The 18,457-nt window shown below is 39.0% G+C and overlaps 1 protein-coding gene across 4 annotated transcripts in view; it reads right to left on the bottom strand.

Annotated features, from left to right (window-relative positions):
* SASH1 (SAM and SH3 domain containing 1) overlaps positions 1-18,457 on the bottom strand; it is a 314,530-nt gene that overhangs the window by 105,424 nt on the left and 190,649 nt on the right. The gene's annotated exons all lie outside the window — the stretch shown is intronic.

Below are 18,457 nucleotides of genomic sequence, written 5' to 3'. Positions count from 1 at the left end.
CCTAGCTGGGAATTTAAAAAACGACTTTCAGCATCCAGTTAATAGATGAAATAAATGCAATGACATTATTAAAAATCATCAAATCAAAATAAAATAAAATAAAATAAATTATCAAATCATAAAGAAAGGAATTGAATCATTTTAGAGGTAAAACTATTTTACAGTTAAAAACTCCATTTCCCCTTTGGTTAAAAAAAAAGAGGGGGGGATAAACCAGTGGCCTATGATGAAAATACTACATTGAAATAAGCATTAGCAGAAAAATGGGAAAATTGCACTATTAGAAGTATTGGAATATACTATGGGAAAATAAGAGCTATAGTAGTGAACATAGCACAGAACACCTCACTGATATTTTTCACAAGTAGAGAATAATTCTAAATCTACATAGGTGCTAAAGTGGAGGTCCTCATCAAAGTTTGGTGCACAATCCAGGGTGGTCTCCAGCTAATCAAGTCATAAGCAAGACGACAGGCAGTTTTAGAGGAAGGAATAATATCACTAACAATAGAAGTTTGAAATATCAGGTTAATTATGAGTTTTCCAATAATCTTATTGTCTTCTTAATAGTTGTTATATTCTTCAAGTCTGCGCACATACCATATGAAGATTGTTTTGTTAAGTCTTATCTGACGTTCAGGACATGGGAGCAGATTATCTCAAATTAGGAAATCTCGCTGCATCTAATTCTTCAATTTATTAAAGTTGCCTATTTCATTATTAGGATAATTACAAAACTAGGCCAATATTTTAAAAACGTAGCAATGAAATATTAGAATGAGTATAACTCAAAGTACATTTTAAAAAAAGATGTTATTTATTTATTCATGAGAGACACAGAGAGAGAGGCAGAGACACAGGCAAAAAGCAGGCTCCCTGCGGGGGGTGCCTGATGCGAGACTTGATCCTAGGACCCCAGGATCATGATCTGAGCCAAAGGCAGATGCTCAACCACTGAGTCACCCAGATGTCCTCAAAGTACATTTATAAATGTAAATAACAGGAATCCAGTATATATAGACTATAAAATAATGTTCTATGTGAGTAATGAGAGCAAGATGATTTTAGATAAGTAGATCGAAAGAGAAAAGTACCTTAATGGACTGGAAATTCACTCATTCCTAGTTCCAGGGCCTTGTTTATTATGAAAATAATACCAGAGTGGTGTAAAACCTCATAGAACTTCTCTTTGCTTAACATCATCCTGGTTTTTATTGCCACCTTCATTCATAATGGACAATTTTAGATTCCTGTCCCAGACTTGATACACTGTATTTACAAAGCAACATATGGAAATGTTTGAGTTACATTTCAAGTCCAATTGGTATGACATCAGACTCCGGTGTAATCAACACAGGAGATATGTATTTGAGAAGTCCCTCCTACTGAGTGACTAATCATGATGCCCTGATTCCTAACCTCTAAGTGTCACAGACAGAAACTTATAAACTTAAACAGCAGGAAGTAAGAAAAAGGTAGCTTGCAATTTTTCATCCTAGAACTTCCTATTCAGAGTGGATGTGGGAACCTCAGAATGATGACAAAACTCTATTACTTCCTCTGAAATTGTCTCTAAAATATCCCCTTGAATACCCAATTCTAGCCCATGTCCTTCCCTAACCATCAATGAAAAAAATGACTGATTAACTCTCCTTTCTCCTCCATTCTTAACTGTTCTTCAAGCTCTAAGTCTCTACTTTACTAGGTAATAGTCCACAATAGGAAATTACCTGCTTTTATTGCACATTTTTATCTGCATTTTTTCTAATAAATTTTATTTATTGAGCACATCATTTGTTACTCTGTATCATAAACATAACATTTATGGTACCTTATGCAAAATGTACCTTTTTCTGCATACAAAGCAGGTGCTTGTTAACAACCACATTAAATGTTTGCTGACCAGGAAGTAACATGCTAAACAATTCATCTTCACATGTTAGTTTGTCACTAATAATAGACTGTGTTTTGGGGGCTTTTTAGGAAATTGTTTAGGGGTATAGTTTGATGTATAATGTACTAAACTGCGTTCCTTTAAAATAATGGACCCAGTTAATGTTTTCATGAAGAACGTCTGTTTTATCAGGAAAAGGAGATGTTCAACAGATCTTGTGCAGTGATCTTTCAACTTTTTTTCCCCCCAAAGTACGCTACAAAGTGATGTTTTTCAGAACAAATTTTATTAATTTCAACTCTCAAGGATGGACTACCATCATTATTAACAGGCATTTCTTGGGGCACCTGAGTGGCTTGGTCTGTTGAGCATCAGACTGATGATTTCGGCTCAGGTCATGATCTCAGGGTCATGGGATTGAGTCCTGCATCAGGCTCCACAATGAGTGTGGAGCCTACTTGAGATTCCCTCTGCCCCTCCTCACCCCTTGCTCTCTCCCTCTCTCTAAAAAAGAGGTGTTTCTTAGAGCAAACACACCCTCAAGTAAAAGTATCATACAACTGAGAAGCTTGTGAAGTTATTCACTAAGTAAAGACCGCTGTGATGCTTGGAAAGAAAACAATGGAATACTGGAAAAATTCCATTATTATGGCACTGATGGATGTCACATGATATCATTGACAAAAGTACAGATGAAGAGTTACTAATTACTATAATATATGTGTGCATATTGTTAAATATTTAAGACATATATAATTAAAAACACAGCAAACACATGAGGACCCACCATCAAACCTGAGCGATGCAACACTACAAATAAGACTTAAATTAGCAGGTAGCTAGCTGCCATACACCTGGATAAAACACCCATGTGCAGAGTATGAATAAAGTCTTGGTAGACGTATCATACACCTAGAGAAGTGCTGACACTTTTATTCTGCTTATCACTGAAAAGAATTAGATTCGTTTTTTCATGACACAGTGTGAAGTGAAAAGTATGATGGAATCAGACAGAAGAAGCACCAGCTATGTGTGCAGCAATAAAGGGTGTTGCTTACACAGTAAAGAAGCAGAGATTCAGGTCAAAATGGACAGAGAAAGGCTCCTTGATATTCCCCTTCCCTCTCCACAGATGAGCTTGCTCTCTTCTTTGCTCCCAATTCAACAAGGGAATCTTCATGGTTCTAGACAGATTGCCAGGAGGACAGGGATGTCCTGATGAAGAGGGAAGATGGAGTAAGATCTGACACATCTGACTGCCTAGTTGCAAACTACTCTATTTGAGGGAACAACTGATGATCCTCAGCTGACTCCTGATTTGGAAGTCATCATGTTGATGGACATAGTAAACATCGTGAATAATCAGAACACAGTCACTGAGTAAACATGTATCTTTTAAACATGTTAGGGAAAGAGATGATCACTGAGAAATAAAGTTCTCCTCAATAACACATGCTGACTGATGTAGTTACTGCTGCTGTGTAACAAATCACCCCAAATTTAGTTGCATAAATCAACAAGCATTTCATTCTGCTCACAGATTCAGTGGGTAAGAATTCAGAAAGGGGAAAGCAGAATAGGCTTATCTCTACCCCATGGTGTCTGGGGCCTTGGCCGGGAAGTTTGGAAAGATGGTAGTTACTGGCTGGCTGGAGCTGTAACCACTAGGATGCTCACCAGCTTCCATGTCCAGAGGCTGATACTGGCTAACAACTGGAACCTAAGCAGGGACCATCTGCTGGAACATCTGTGCAAGGGTGCTACATGTAGCTGCTTGTCTTCCCCCCAGCAGGATGTTGGGTTTCGAGAAGAATCAGGCACATACCTAGAGAGCTAGGCAGAAGTTTTATTACCTTTTATAACCTAGATTCATATATTATCACTTCTGCTGGAGTTACTAGCTCTCCCAGGTTCAAGAGAGTACATACACAGCCCCAGCTGCCAATGTGAGGGATACCAAAATCACATGGTAAGAAAGCCCTGAACTGGGTGATATCATTATGGCCCACTTTGGAAATCAGGCTGCCACACTAGCTGCCAAGGAGCTCACCTGAGTTTTCTAAATGGGGAATTAGATGAGACTATTTATTCACGACAATGTTCATTAGGATCCTTTTGTGATTTTTAGAGTTTACCTAAGTAACACATCTCGGCAATATATTTCAACCTGAACTTATCACTTGAAGGTTGAAATAATCACAATGTTTTAGGCTACAATTATGATCTTTCTTGTTTCAACTTTATTATCATAAAAAATCTCAAATATGCAAAAGTAAGGAGAACAGTACAATGAATTACAAATTCTTATTACCCAGCTTCACTAATTACTCACGGTCAATCTTGTTTCATTTATACCTTCACACATGCTTTGGCTTCATCTTATTTTAATTTGAAGAAAATCCCAGATACCATATCATGAAATATAAGAATTTTTAATGTTAAGATTTAGTTATCAGGCTTTCTTAAGTCTTGTGACTAAATCTTGAGTAAATGGTCAATCATCAAGAATTTGATTCCTTCCTAACACGGGAGAACTTTCTTTAGTCATTGTAGAAAAAAATCATATTCAACAAATTTATATAATCCACTTAAATGTTACAAAAGAACATGAAGAAATGCATTCAAAATTGAACACAACCAAAAAGTTCATTAGAACAGTACTCACTTCTATAGCCCAAGTCTAAATACATCTCTAATCCTTTTTCAGTATGATATGTTCATTGACTTTGCACTTGACAGTAGATTCTAAGCAGTATTTAGTGAGCTATAATGCCACAATTTGGTACGTGTTCCTTATGAGAATCCAGAGAGCCACACAACAATGATGGCTAAACAAGAACCTATAATTGTAAGTTAGGGTATTATAACTTAGTTAACTTTTTAAAAAAATAAGTTAAAAAATAAAGTGAGTGCATGGATTTTGATCTGTGGGCTAAACTGTCATCATTAAGCCACATATGGATATCTTGGTTAAGAATGATAAATACTGGGGCACCTAAATGGCTCAGTTGGTTAAGCATTAGCTCAGGTCTTGATCTCAGGGTCATGAGTTCAAGCCTTGCATTGGGCTTCATGCTGGGTGCAGTCTACTTGAAAAATAAAACATAAGGGAAACCCTGGGTGGCTCAGCGGTTTAGCACCTGCCTTCAGCCTGGGGCATGATCCTGGAGTTCCGGGATTGAGTCCCACATCGGGCTCCCAGCATGGAGCCTGCTTCTCCCTCTGCCTATATCTCTGCCTCTCTCTCTGTGTCTCTCATGAATAAATAAAATCTTTCAATTAATCAATCAATCAAGCAATCAAAAAAATTTTAAAAAGAATGTCAAATATTAAACAATACAAACCCATAGTGAGTTTGTACACTATAAATCCTTAAGGAAATCTCTCTAACTTAATGAAGTATTACAGTGGAAACTAAACCAAATTATAAATATAGCTCAACATATGTGCATGTATGCATATGCACATGCAAAAAGCAAAGTTAGAGGCTATACACCAAATGTTTTTTTTTTTCTTTTTTACACCAAATGTTAATAGAAGTTACCTATTAGGAGGATAATAGAAGTTATTTTTTTAAGAGCATGTAGTCTTACATTACCTTTATTATTTTTCTCTAACATAAGATCAGCTTAAAAGTACAGTCTTCACTCCTAACTCAGGGAAACAAACTAGGGGTGGTGGAAGGGGAGGAGGGCGGGGGGTGGGGGTGAATGGGTGACAGGCACTCAGGGGGGCACTTGACGGGATGAGCACTGGGTGCTATTCTGTATGTTGGTAAATTGAACACCAATAAAAAATTAATTTATTTAAAAAAAAGTACAGTCTTCAAATCCTATGTTTTAAAATTATCTACATGTCTGTGTTTAAAACTGTATGATGACAAAACATCTCAAAGATTCCTTACACACCAATGGTTATGTCTACAAAGGCCACTATGCCTCAATTTTTTTTTTTTTTAAAGATCCCATTCGTTTATTCATGAGAGACACACACAGAGAGAGAGGGGAGGGGGAGAGAGAGAAAGAGAGGCAGAGACACAGGCAGAAGGCAGGCCCCATGCAAGGAGCCCGACATGGGACTTAATTCCGGGACTCCAGGATTACGCCCCGGACCAAAGGCAGGCACCAAACCGCTGAGCCACCCAGGGATCCCCCATTCCTCGATTTTTAACACATTTGTCAAACACATATTACTTTTAAATATTTCTTAAAATGTAATACAAGTTTCAAAAAATTAAAGCTCATAATAATTTTAGTTGTATCCCAACAACTAAACCAAGAAACTCCTTAAGAAATATTGAAACTTAGGGATCCCTGGGTGGCGCAGCAGTTTAGCGCCTGCCTTTGGCCCAGGGCGCGATCCTGGAGACCCGGGATCGAATCCCACGTCGGGCTCCCGGTGCATGGAGCCTGCTTCTCCCTCTGCCTGTGTCTCTGCCTCTCTCTCTTTCTCTCTCTGTGACTATCATAAATTAATTAATTAATTTAAAAAAATTTTAAAAAAGAAATATTGAAACTTACATTTCTCAAATTAGGTCATGCTCTATATTAAAATAATTTCTTGAGATATTAAAATTTTTAGTAACGAGTATCATAGAAAACTATGCACGTATCTTCTGATTAATAGTGAAGATCCATAATGATTTTAGGAATCATCTCACATTCATATTTTGATTGAAAGAGACATAACTGTAGTTCCATATGTTTGTTTGTTTGTTTTAAAAGGAATCAGATGACAAAACATTACTGGGTAGAGGGGAACCTCAAATTCATTTCTTGTCAACTTGGGCCAATTCTGGAAATAGTAATTCCCTCAAAGTTTATGATGTCTAACATAGAAGCAAAAAAAAGAACAAATTTTCCAGATGAAATCAGTAGTTTGCCAAAACCAAAAAAGTGAACATGTGTGCTTCCACCAACACGTTTCCACCTGCTCGTGCCTGTGCGTGTGTGTGCCTGCGTGTGAGCATGCACACACAAGCGTGTCTACACTCACACTAACAGGGCCTGCATCAAATATAAAACTAAGAGTCTGGCACGCAGTGTAATACACTAGAGTCAAAAACCCACTTGGGGTAGAATCAGGTCCTGGAAAAAAAAAACAAATATCACATCCTCGTCCACACTCCAACTCTGTTTCCACTTTCTTGTGGAAATCCACGCTTCTTCCCTTTACCTGCCAGTGTTCCCAACCAAATGAACTTTACAGCTGGCAAAGCAAGTGGGATAAATCCCTGTCTTATTCCAGGAGAGTGGAAAACCATCAGATGCCTATCAGCTCAGCTGAGTGCCAAGCTCTCCTCCTCCACACTGGACACAGGAAGGAGGTGGGTGGAAAGGCGAGAGGACCACAGGCCTGGCAACACTCAGCTTACAAGTAAATTACACATACATCACTGATGTGTTCAATTAATGGGGAGAACAAGCGCCAAATTGCTATGGAAAGTTGCTGCCTGTGATGGGTTTTAAGACTCATGTGGCATTTATCACTTTACAAGAAGATTATGAAGTTGTGATATCTCCCAATTGGCAAAGTATGTCCCACTCTCGTCTGACTTCTCCATTCTGGACAAGCAATGGGGCATCAGCTCATTTTAACAGGATGTAAACCTCAACAATTTCTTCAGAGTTTTCCCACTCCCCAGTAAATCAGCTACCAGGGGCTGCTGCCTCTCTTTTCACAAGGTTTCTTGCATCCAGCCATCCCATCACATTCCCACAGGCATCAGCTTCTCTGTGGTCTGCACCTCACAGATGCCTGCCCACCACTGCAGAGTGGAGTAGGAGATACTGAGTGGGAGCTGGGAGGACTGAGTTCCAGTCCTGCCCCCACTACAGTAAGACCTTTAGACCTCAGTTTTGTTTTAGTTTGGTTTTGTAATGGCAAAGAAAAGAAATGGACCACTTGGTTATCTCTACTTAGATGAAGCACTTTCCAATCCAATCATGATGGACAATTTATTTTTTAAGATTTTATTTATTTCTTCATTAGACACACAGAAAGAGAGAGGAAGAGACACAGGCAGAGGGAGAAGCAGGCTCCCTGCAGGGAGCCCGATGTGGGACTCGATCCCAGGACCCCAGGATCATGCCCTGAGCCAAAGGCAGACGCTCAACCACTGAGCCACCCAGGCATCCTGACAAATAAATCTTCTTAATACTCTGTCCTTGCTGTCTAAAGCGTGGTTTATGCAACATGAGCATTAGAACCACCTGGAAGCTTCTTCAAAAAGCAGTCTTGGGCCTCACCCCAGACCAGAATCAAAGTCTGCACTTTACCAAGATCTCCAGCTATTCTGTATGCTCGTTGCAGTCTGAGCAGCTCACTGCTTTGTATCATTGCTCTGTTCCAAAACCTTGCAAACACAGTATTAACAGGATAAAATCCACATCTCTAAAAAAGAGGCCCTTCTGCCAACTGGTCTCATCGAAACCCTCTTAGGAGAATGGGTGCTGGGTCTGCTAAGTGTATGTAGTCCCAGTGTCTCACTTTTGCTCCTAGTATCTGGGATGGCCTTCTTCTTCCTGTCTATCCTTCTGAGTCATCCTTTAGATCTAACTCCAAACCCACCTCATACCTTCTCTGCCTGACCATGCCTTAAATGATATGCCTGAGTTCAGTCATAATGGCAAGGAGCTATATTGCTTATTATTATTAGGTATATCTATGTGTAGCACTTCTTCTCATCTCTAGCTTACTCCCTCACCTAGACTATAAATGCCTTCTTAACAGGGATTCAATGTACCCCGCCCCCCAACACACATACACAGAGTCCAATAAAAACTATTTAGTACTTCTTATGTGGCAGGCCCCATATGAAGAGGCAACAGTGAAGCAGACACGGGTCCTTCCCGTCAAGGATGACATAGGCTATGCCCCAGAGAAGTGCTTGATGGGCAGGCATCTATTAGTTTCAGTTCTTTAAAATGGATTACTTTACCAGTAATTCTGACTCTTCTATTAATTTTTGTTTAAAACTTCACTGTCTAGGGACGCCTGGGTGGCTCAGCAATTGAGCACCTGCCTTTGGCCCAGGGTGTGATCCTGGAGTCCTGGGATCGAGTCCCACGTCAGGCTCCCTGCATGGAGCCTGCTTCTCTCTCTGCCTGTGTCTCTGCCTCTCTTTCTCTCTCTCTCTCTCTCTCTCTCTCTCTCTCTCATGAATAAATAAATAAATAAATAAATAAATAAATAAATAAATAAATAAATAAAATCTTAAAAAAAAAAACTTCACTGTCTAGGGATGCCCGCGTGGCTCAGTGGTTGAGCATCTACCTTTGGCTTAGGGCATGATATCGAATCCCGGGATCAAGTCCCACGTCAGGTTCCTGCAAGGGGCCTGCTTCTCCCTCTGCCTATGTTTCTGCCTCTCTCTCTCTCTCTCTTTCTCTCTCTCTCTGTCTCTCATGAATAAATAAATAAAATCTTAAAAAGAAAAAAAAAACTTCACTGTCTAGGACAAGTGTTTCAATGCTTTGATCTCAGATTTACTTTGGGGTTGTAGAGTTACATTGGTAAGTAAAAGTAATTAGGCAAGTGTTTTCAAAAAGATCTACAACTTAGATCTGTAAGAACTTAAAAAGAAAATGTTGGGATGTTTAGCCACTTTTAGGATAAAATCTGCACTGGCCTGTGAGTTCCAGCTCCAACCCTCTACCTTTTCACATTTTAATGACTGGTTTCACCCAAATCATTCATATGTGAAACAGGAAATGTTAGCCATTTTTCAGGCATTCATAAGCTCATGGCCTGGCATAGGAAATTGTTTCTAATGAGTGAAAGTGAATGGAAATGTACTCTCCTCCCCCCCCACATCAAAGAAGGAAGGTTCTAAGGAAAAAGGTTTTCACAGATGAATGCTATTCTACTAACTTCAATCTTAAAATCCATCCATAATGAACAGATCGGTAAATTTTGAGAAATACTGATAAGAAAGAAACCAAAAGTGGCAATCTCCACCTGGTCATTAATACTCTGTAGTAAAATTCTTAAATCTTCTTGCTGCAGGAGTCTATGTTATGCAAGTGTTCATTACATATTTATTTAAACTGCACCATTTTCAAAAAAAAACAAAAAACAAAAAAACAAAGACTTAAGATGGCTTACAAAAGTTCAGTTCAACATTATATGAGATGAAGTTAAGCTAACGAAATGAAATAAAGAGGGGGAATCACGATTATACAGTAAAATTGGTGCAGGAATTAAGCTAGTTAAGAAATGTGGATGGTGGGATCCTACGCTAGAAATGGACTACATTTTGGGCTAATTTACAACATTTAAAGTAAAGAAGGAAATATGATCAATTCCAGGAGTGACATCATCCATACTTTAATGTCTTAAGGTATTCACAAGACACATGGCTATTCCTGTGAGAGAGAATTTCTCCTCCGGCTTCTGGCAGAGAGGACTGTAACACACCACCAACATTAGGAACAATGTCCCTGCAGAACTCCTTTTGCCCCAAAAGGGTTTTAACTTTTTTTAGAGAAACCAAGCAGGAGGAGCAGCAGGCAGAGGGAGAAAGCGAAGCAGGCTCTCTGGGATCATGACCTGAGTGGAAGGCAGATGCTTAACTGACTGAGCCACCCAGGTGCCCCAAGCGCTTTAACTTTTAATGCTAGCGGTCCTCCTGAGATCCTCTAAGGAAAACCACCGAGGGAGCTTACAAATCCCGAAGTGTACACTCCCCTACCTAAGTGAGAGGAGTCCCCAGGGCAGGGGCAGAACTCAGCCTGGGGAGACAGCCAGGTCAGTTTTACCATCTCAAAGCAAAACTGCTATAAAATACTGGGAGTTAATAAAAGTTAGATGAATTGGTTAAATTCAGGAAGAATTTGAATCTAAGAGTGTCCAACCTGGTGCTCCTGAATCTTATTTCAAACAAGGTAGTATGTCTCTTTAACTTCTAAGCTGTCTTAGGAAACAATGTATTGCATCTTCCAGGCTTCAACTTTAACACTGCTGAGTACACACCACCTACAAAGCACCCTGCATAGAGATAGGAATAAGACCAAACCCTACCAACAGATCATTACAAAAGATGAGTCATGTGTCAAGAATGCATCTTCTACTATGAACAAAAACTAACACAAGAGTGTCATGCCATCTAAATGTAAATATGAAAAGGCACAGCGTCCTTAAAGGCATTTTAATTATTCTTTAAAAAAAAATCTAACACGTTGTATAATTCAATTTTTCATTTTACTAGCAGGACTTGGCTTATGGTCACTAACAACTGGGCTCTGCATACATATCCCAGGGGTGGATACCATGACAATGGGCCACTCTGGATGGTATCGCCACCCAAAGAGTCTATCCAACCTCACTATTTTGACAACAGCATGGAGTGATCCACACTCACAAAATGATTTTCTGAGTACAACTGGTTGCTGATTGGAAATGACGGACAGGGTACAAAAGTTAACAGAAGCAACTAAATGGGAACACTTACTTTCTCTTTCTTTCTGTTTCTCTCCACCTCTCTCATCTAATCATACCTTACTTTTACAACTATTTAATAAGCACAAACCGTGTGCTGAGTAAGCACCATTCTAGTCAAGGATAAAACAATGGAAAAGAGCATCACTGCCTTCAGGTAACTTAAATTCTAGTGATTTCTAAAGTCCGTCATGGGAATCATTTGCATTCAACATCTAAACCACAGGTCCAATTACATTCCTTCTTTCTGGCACAAAGCAGAGGACATCTGAATGTCCATGCTCAGCTCTGGATGCCACATTTTCTGGGAGATAATGAAAACCAAGAGAACCTTCACTAGAAATGGTGTCTGGAAAGGGGGTCCTATACACAGGATCAACCAGAAGAACCAGGGCTGTTGTAAGGGAACATGAAGGGCTTCCAGGGAGCAGAGGATAGGCAGCTGTCCAGCACAGGTCCCCCCGGGGACACACAGACAGCTGCAGCATCCTGCACACTGGAACCCATTGGGGTGAATATGGACTGAAAAAACAGTTGCTACAGTTTTAAATAATATATAGGAATTATAAAGAGAATTAAATCAGAATAATAGTGAAAATATTAACTACTGAGTAGAAAACTTCCAAAATAAACCTTTTAATTTTTTAGATAATCTTATGCTTATTTACTTGAAAATAACATTTTAGGGGCGCCTGGGTGGCTCAGTCAGTCAGGCGTCTGCCTTTGGCTCAGGTCATGATCCTAGGGTCCTGGGATCAAGACCTGCATTGGGCTGGCTCCCTGCTCAGCAGGGAGTCTGAGTCTCCCTCTCTATCTGTCTCTCTGCTGACTCACACTCTCTCTCACTCGCTCTCTCAAATAAAGAAATAAAATATTTAAAAAAAAATAACTTTAGGGACGCTTGGGTGGCTCAGTGGTTGAGCACCTGTCTTTGGCTCAGGGCATGAACCCAAAGTCCCGGGATCGAGTCCACATTGGGATCCCTGCATGGAGCCTGCTTCTTCCTCTTCCTGCGTCTTTGCCTCTCACTGTGTCTCTCATGAAGAAATGAACAAAAATCTTTAAAAAAAAATAACTTTAAAAAATTAGGTTATATACTTGAAATGACTATAAATCGTATTCGCTAGAAACTTTTAATGATGAGCTTTTAATTCTATGGTTGGTGATTACTAATAAGGAATTTCATTCACACAACAAAGTAATAAAAATGGTCTTAGATATTTTTATAAACTCTGAAATATAGCAGTTCCTATTTTGAAGATCTAACAGCACTTTATCTGATTAACATCATAGTGAAATTTCTTATGAAAATGTAACAGATTTCAAATCCAGTTGAAAATTTTCTTATTAGATACTACAAAATACTGACAAAATTAAAATGAACAGCCTTGGTGTATCCAATGTCATCCTGAAGCTAGCTTGGCTACACTGAACCAGAGGGTCCCTATGCCCGACCACCACATCTGAACCTTAAGCCAAATTGTTCTGACAGCTCCAAGGCCCCTTGTATGTGATACAGCAGCAGAGCATTGGGCAGCTGGCTGCCAGAGCACACACCACCATTGAGCTCATTGCCCAAAGGAATTGAATATTAAGATCCCATCTGGGACCATGCTCCAGTAAGTCTTAGAATAACAGTTCCACACTTAGTACGTTGCAATCACCTGGTGGGCTTATTCAACACAGATTGTTGGACCCCTCCCCAGAGTTTCAGAGCCAGTCCTTGTGGGGGGAGGGGGCACTAATTTACATTTCTATTGAGTTCCCAGGTGATGATGAAGCACTCTTTTAGAACTTCTGTCCCAGACAAGGCTGCTCAGAGAGGCCTCTAGGCTGGAATTCAGTGATCTGAAGGTTGAAAGGATCTATATATCCTGAGTCACACCTAAACCTGGTGTGACACATCTTCAGTACTCTAGAAAGGGGTGAAGGGGTGACCAAGATAAATGATTTTAAAGTAAAAAGAAAGAGATAAGTTTGACATCATTAAAAAAAAAAAAAAAGGTAGGAAAACTGGGTGACCAACAACAGAACAATTTTTCACAATATGCAAAATCTATATTGTTGTTTGAGCAGGACACCAGGACCATCGGATGGCTGGGGTGGGGTTTCTTTCAGACCACTGTTCCATTACAGTGATTCTATTATTTGTTCTGGAGTTTAACAATTGGAAGTTAAGTAAGCTGTTCCAGGATAATTTACCTTTTTATATTATATTATTTATGGGAAAATGAACTATGAGTCCTATCCCAATGACTCCAATGTTTTGGAATAGATAATCTTCAAAAGCTGGTGACAGCCTGTAACTGAACATTCATGTATTCATTTATTCAACCAATATTTCCTAAGTGTCAACTCTGTACTTAGTTGACATGCTGGGTATCAAGAGTAGAAAGAACAGTCACTGACCTTCAGGAGCTCATGGCCAAGTAAAGAAAACTCATAACTGAGAATATAAAAAACAAAAGCTTCCATATTATCATACAAATAACATCCAAACTGATTAGTAAGCAGATTGGGTGTCTGAATATGGATTTTACCAAAAAAAAATTATGTAGCCTGATCAAAATGGAGATGCCAAATTTAAATGAATCTTCTCATAGACTGGTCACATTTTGTGATGATTTAGAGCATTATTATTGTCTTTGTAGCTACTGAATCAAAAGGTGCTGTCATGACATTGAACTACCCTTTTTCACTCTTTGAATTATATTTTCAAATTATCTTTGTAAGTTTTATAACCATCCTGAAAAGCCTCAGAATCAAAGACAATTCAGTGCATTCTGAAATCATGAGCCACAAATTTGTGCTTCTAAAACAAATGAGCTTTTGGAATTAATAGTGTTACCTAATGATGTAAACATCTAAAAACGCAGGGATAGAGGTCACAGTTTTTGACAAAGAAGGATAAAGTTAAAATTGAAGTATCAGAAAGATGAGACAAATACCAGCTTTTAGGCCTGGGCAAACTTTTTTACTGCTGTATTGTAAATGCTAGAAAAACTCAGGTTTACAATGGAAATACCGGCAGACCAAGTCTCAATGTAATATACATAAATGATATGTTTCTGTTCCCGTATAGTGATTTTCCTCCCTTCTGAGCATTAATCTTTGAATGACTTACTCTATAAATTATTTAACTTAGTTCAAAAGCAAATGAAATTTAAAATACCGATTTATTGAATGGGTAAAGTGTCATGTTGAAATTACTGTGATTTATCTGTTTCTTTAATGGTGATTGTAGCAAACATACTTCGTTGCTCAAAATTATTACCTGGTTGCATAGTTTACTTAGTTTTAAACATAAATCTGCCTTCCCTGTTCAGCACAACAACTGTTCGCCAGGATCTCATTCATTTACCCACAACTAAGGGCCCCTACTTTTTCTTTATAAACCTGAAAATGTATCGGTATGTATGTTGAAGTAGATGTAGATAAATGACTCTCATTTTTTGAAAACTAATTAAATCCATATGCACCATGATTACTACAGTGGAGGAAGGGGCAAGGTGTCATTACGCTTAGCCACTTATAGAGTCTACTCCCCATGTCACATGCCTAGTTGCATGCTGCATGGCACTAAAGACAGCTTTGTAGAACTAATGTATTTCTTGAGCATTGTTGCTTGTAGGTACTGCTATCACAGCACTCATGCCATTGCTTCTAGGCCAGGAAAGGAGATTTTGGCCTAAAATCCAACGTCTTATTCATATCAAGAAAAGGACCTCCCTCTTCATTTCCCTTCTCATAATTTGGCTCATGGAGAAAGTGGACAGTGTATATTCTCCAACAAGGGAAAAAGTTGCCACATACATGATAATGGACTAAATAGCTCAATATATAAAGAGTACTGATAAACAAATAAGAAAAACTATTTTAGATAGAAAAAATGGGCAAATAACTTTTAAGAGAGGAGTTACAGAAAAATGTATGTATTTTTAGAAATAATAAAATACAATTTAGAACACAATGAGACTACTTTTCACCAAACTGGTAAAGTTTTCTTTCTCCTGAGCATAAATACTAGGAAGCATAAATTTGAAAAAGGAGCACAGATATACTACTAGTAGAAGTGCAAATATAAAATATTTTCAGATGAGAATTTAACAGTGCTTCTGGAGTCTTTAAAATGTTCCTACTTTTCAACCTGCTATGCTCATTATCTAATAATATACCCTAAGGAATTAAGTTATGAAAGTGAAGGTACACATTTAAAAATGCTCATGGTCAATTACTTTTAGAATAACAAGAGAGTGAAAAACACCTGAATAGCTCAAGTTGAGAGATAAATTATGACACAGTCACAAGATGAAAAGGTATACATTCATTAAAAATCATAATGCTAAAAAATAGTAAATAAGGGAAGGATGTTCCTTATAGAAGGCTGAGAAATATAACCTGGTACACTGTACAGACAGCTTGATCTTAATACTTGGGTATATAAGTATACATATACAGAATGTAAATTCCACTGGATCAGGAAATTTTGTGTGTCTTTTTCACTATAGATCCCTAGAACCCAGCAGAGTACCTGGCACTTAGAGGATACTCAATATCTGTTGAATGAATATATATGTACAGATGAAAGTCTGGGAAGAAATAAGCCAAAATGTGGCTATATCTGAGATGGGGGTGGGGGGGGGTGGGAGGCTTAAGTATAACCTTTATTTTCTCTTTCAGGATTTTCTGTATTTTATTTCTTATTTCTCAAGTACTACTTTTACCACCTGAAAGCAAAACAAAAATCTTCCAATTTAAAATATATTTTTTTCTAATGTTATTACTTCTACAGACCTAGAGTCAAGACTTGGTTCAAACTTTACAAATATACATAGCACACTGTCAAGATTCCATACCATAATGGGGGTGTAGAATATCCAAGTCATAGAAGACCTATACGGATTTTTTTTTTCCTATATGGATTTTTTAAAGAGATCGATTGATTGATTGGAGACAGAGAGAGAGAATGATAGAGAAAACATGAATGGGATGGGAGAGGGAGAGGGAGAGAGAATCTCCAGCAGACTCCACTCTAAGTGCAGAGCCCCATGCAGGGCTGGATCCCATGACCCTGAGAATATGACCTGAGCTGAAACCAAGAACTGGACGATTAACTGACTTGTGCCTCCCAGGTGCACCTATATAGAATTTTTTTTTAAAAATCATGCATGATGATCAATTTCTTTTCTACAAATAGGCCTTTTGTGGAGCATTTGTCATTTAAAGATACATTAGTCAACACAAATACATAGTATTTTATCGTTTTAAACTATATTATATTACTAAAGTTTCAAAAATGTCAATAATTTAGAATTTTCCTCATGGAAATTTTGCTTTGCTTTCCCTTTTTCTTAAACTGCTCTGTCAAATTCTCCTTTTTTGTAGCACAAAAAGAAAGAATTGGAAAAATTTTCTTGTCATCTGCTAATTAGCCTGAATCACATAAATATCATCAGGTTATTAATGGGAAAACAGTTACTTTGTATAAATACTTTGCATATTATATGACAAAAAATAAGCACGTTCACAAATAGTAAGCCAATTTCCATCTAGGAGAAAACAATTTTCCCTCAGGAAAAGCAAACAAGCAAAAACCTAAGAGTACAAACAGAAAATATTATCAGGACCTGGTCTCAAAGGGCAGAAAACAGATGGATGGCCCTTTTCTAGCATCTGGAGCAGGACAAATAAAAGCAGTGAGTCCAAACATGATGACCAATTGCCTGGGAAACTGGAGAGAAGGGCTGACTGTGTCCCTATTATGTATCCCCCTAAAAAGGCTGGAACGGGGGCACCCAGGTGGCTCAGTCGGTTAAGCCCCTGCCTTCCGCTCAGATCATGATCTCAGGGTCCTGGGATCGAGCCCGACATTGGGCTCCCTGCTCAGCAAGGAGTCTGTTTCTCTCTCCCTCTGTGTGATCTCTGTCTCTCCCAAATAAATAAATAAACAAATCTTTTTTTTTTTTTTTTTTTTTTAATTAAAAGGCTGGAATGAACCGAGAACTATTACTTTTACCTTGAGAATTGATAGAGTAAGAGGCTTCCTCCATGCTACAATCTTTAAAAAGATGTAACCTGGGCAGCCCGGGTGGCTCGTTTAGTGCTGCCTTCAGCCCAGGGCCTGATCCTGGAGACCCAGGATCGAGTCCCACATCAGGCTCCCTGCATGGAACCTGCTTCTCCCTCTGCCTGTGTCTCTGCCTCTCTCTCCCTCTGCCTCCCTCTCTCCCTCTCTCTGCCTGTGTCTCTGCCTCCCTCTCTCTCTGTGAGTCTCTCATTAATAAATAAAATCTTTTTTAAAAAAAGATGTAATCCCAGTAATGATATGGTATCACATCTAAGCTACCATGATTTCCCTGTCAATTCTTAAAATAATACATGCGAATTGAAAGCACTAACATTTGAATTTTTCATTCATTCCATAAAACTTAACATAAAGTGAACCCAAGGATCAGAGAGTGAAAAGAGAGAGAGCATGACCAGGGAAGAGGGGAAGAGGGAGAAACAAATTCCCCACTGAGCTGAGAACCCGACACATGGGGCTTGATGCCAGGCCCTGAGATCATGACCTGAGCCAAAGGCAGATGCTTAACCTTGGAGCCACCCAAGACATCCATTTTGAAAGTTACTATGAAATGTCTTTTTGAATATTCCAAATTTTAATCACCAGACATATTACCTTAACAACTCACGAAAATACTTCATATACTGAAGAGAAAAAAATATCTTTGGAAATGGAGAGGATTCCCCAGTTCTTTGCCACAAAGTCTTCACAGAACAAATACGCAAAGCCCTCAAACCTCACCAAAAATGTCAGAATGCTGGGCTGGGCAGTGCAGCACATGAGAAGAGGCGGGAGACAGGAAGGGGCTCACTGCCAGGTTCAATGCTTGGGAGAAAGCTTAGATGTGCGGAAATGGAAAGTGCTCTGCAGTCACGTTTGGGAATCTAGAAGTCACTGCATATTTTCTGCAGAACTTCAGGAAAGTAAAGATGCCCTCTTCTCCACAGGTCCTCCCTGACCCCCTAGGACTTCAGGTGTTCCGACTACAGTACCAACCACACTGCACTGCAACGACCCACACCCACCTACAACGGACTGCACAGGAGAATTTCGCACAGAAG

This window comes from Canis lupus, chromosome 1 (assembly GCF_011100685.1).
Source record: "Canis lupus familiaris isolate Mischka breed German Shepherd chromosome 1, alternate assembly UU_Cfam_GSD_1.0, whole genome shotgun sequence".
Classification (NCBI taxonomy): Eukaryota; Metazoa; Chordata; class Mammalia; order Carnivora; family Canidae; genus Canis; species Canis lupus.
Note: the sequence above shows the minus strand (reverse complement) of the source record. Positions and strands in the feature narration are given on the sequence as shown.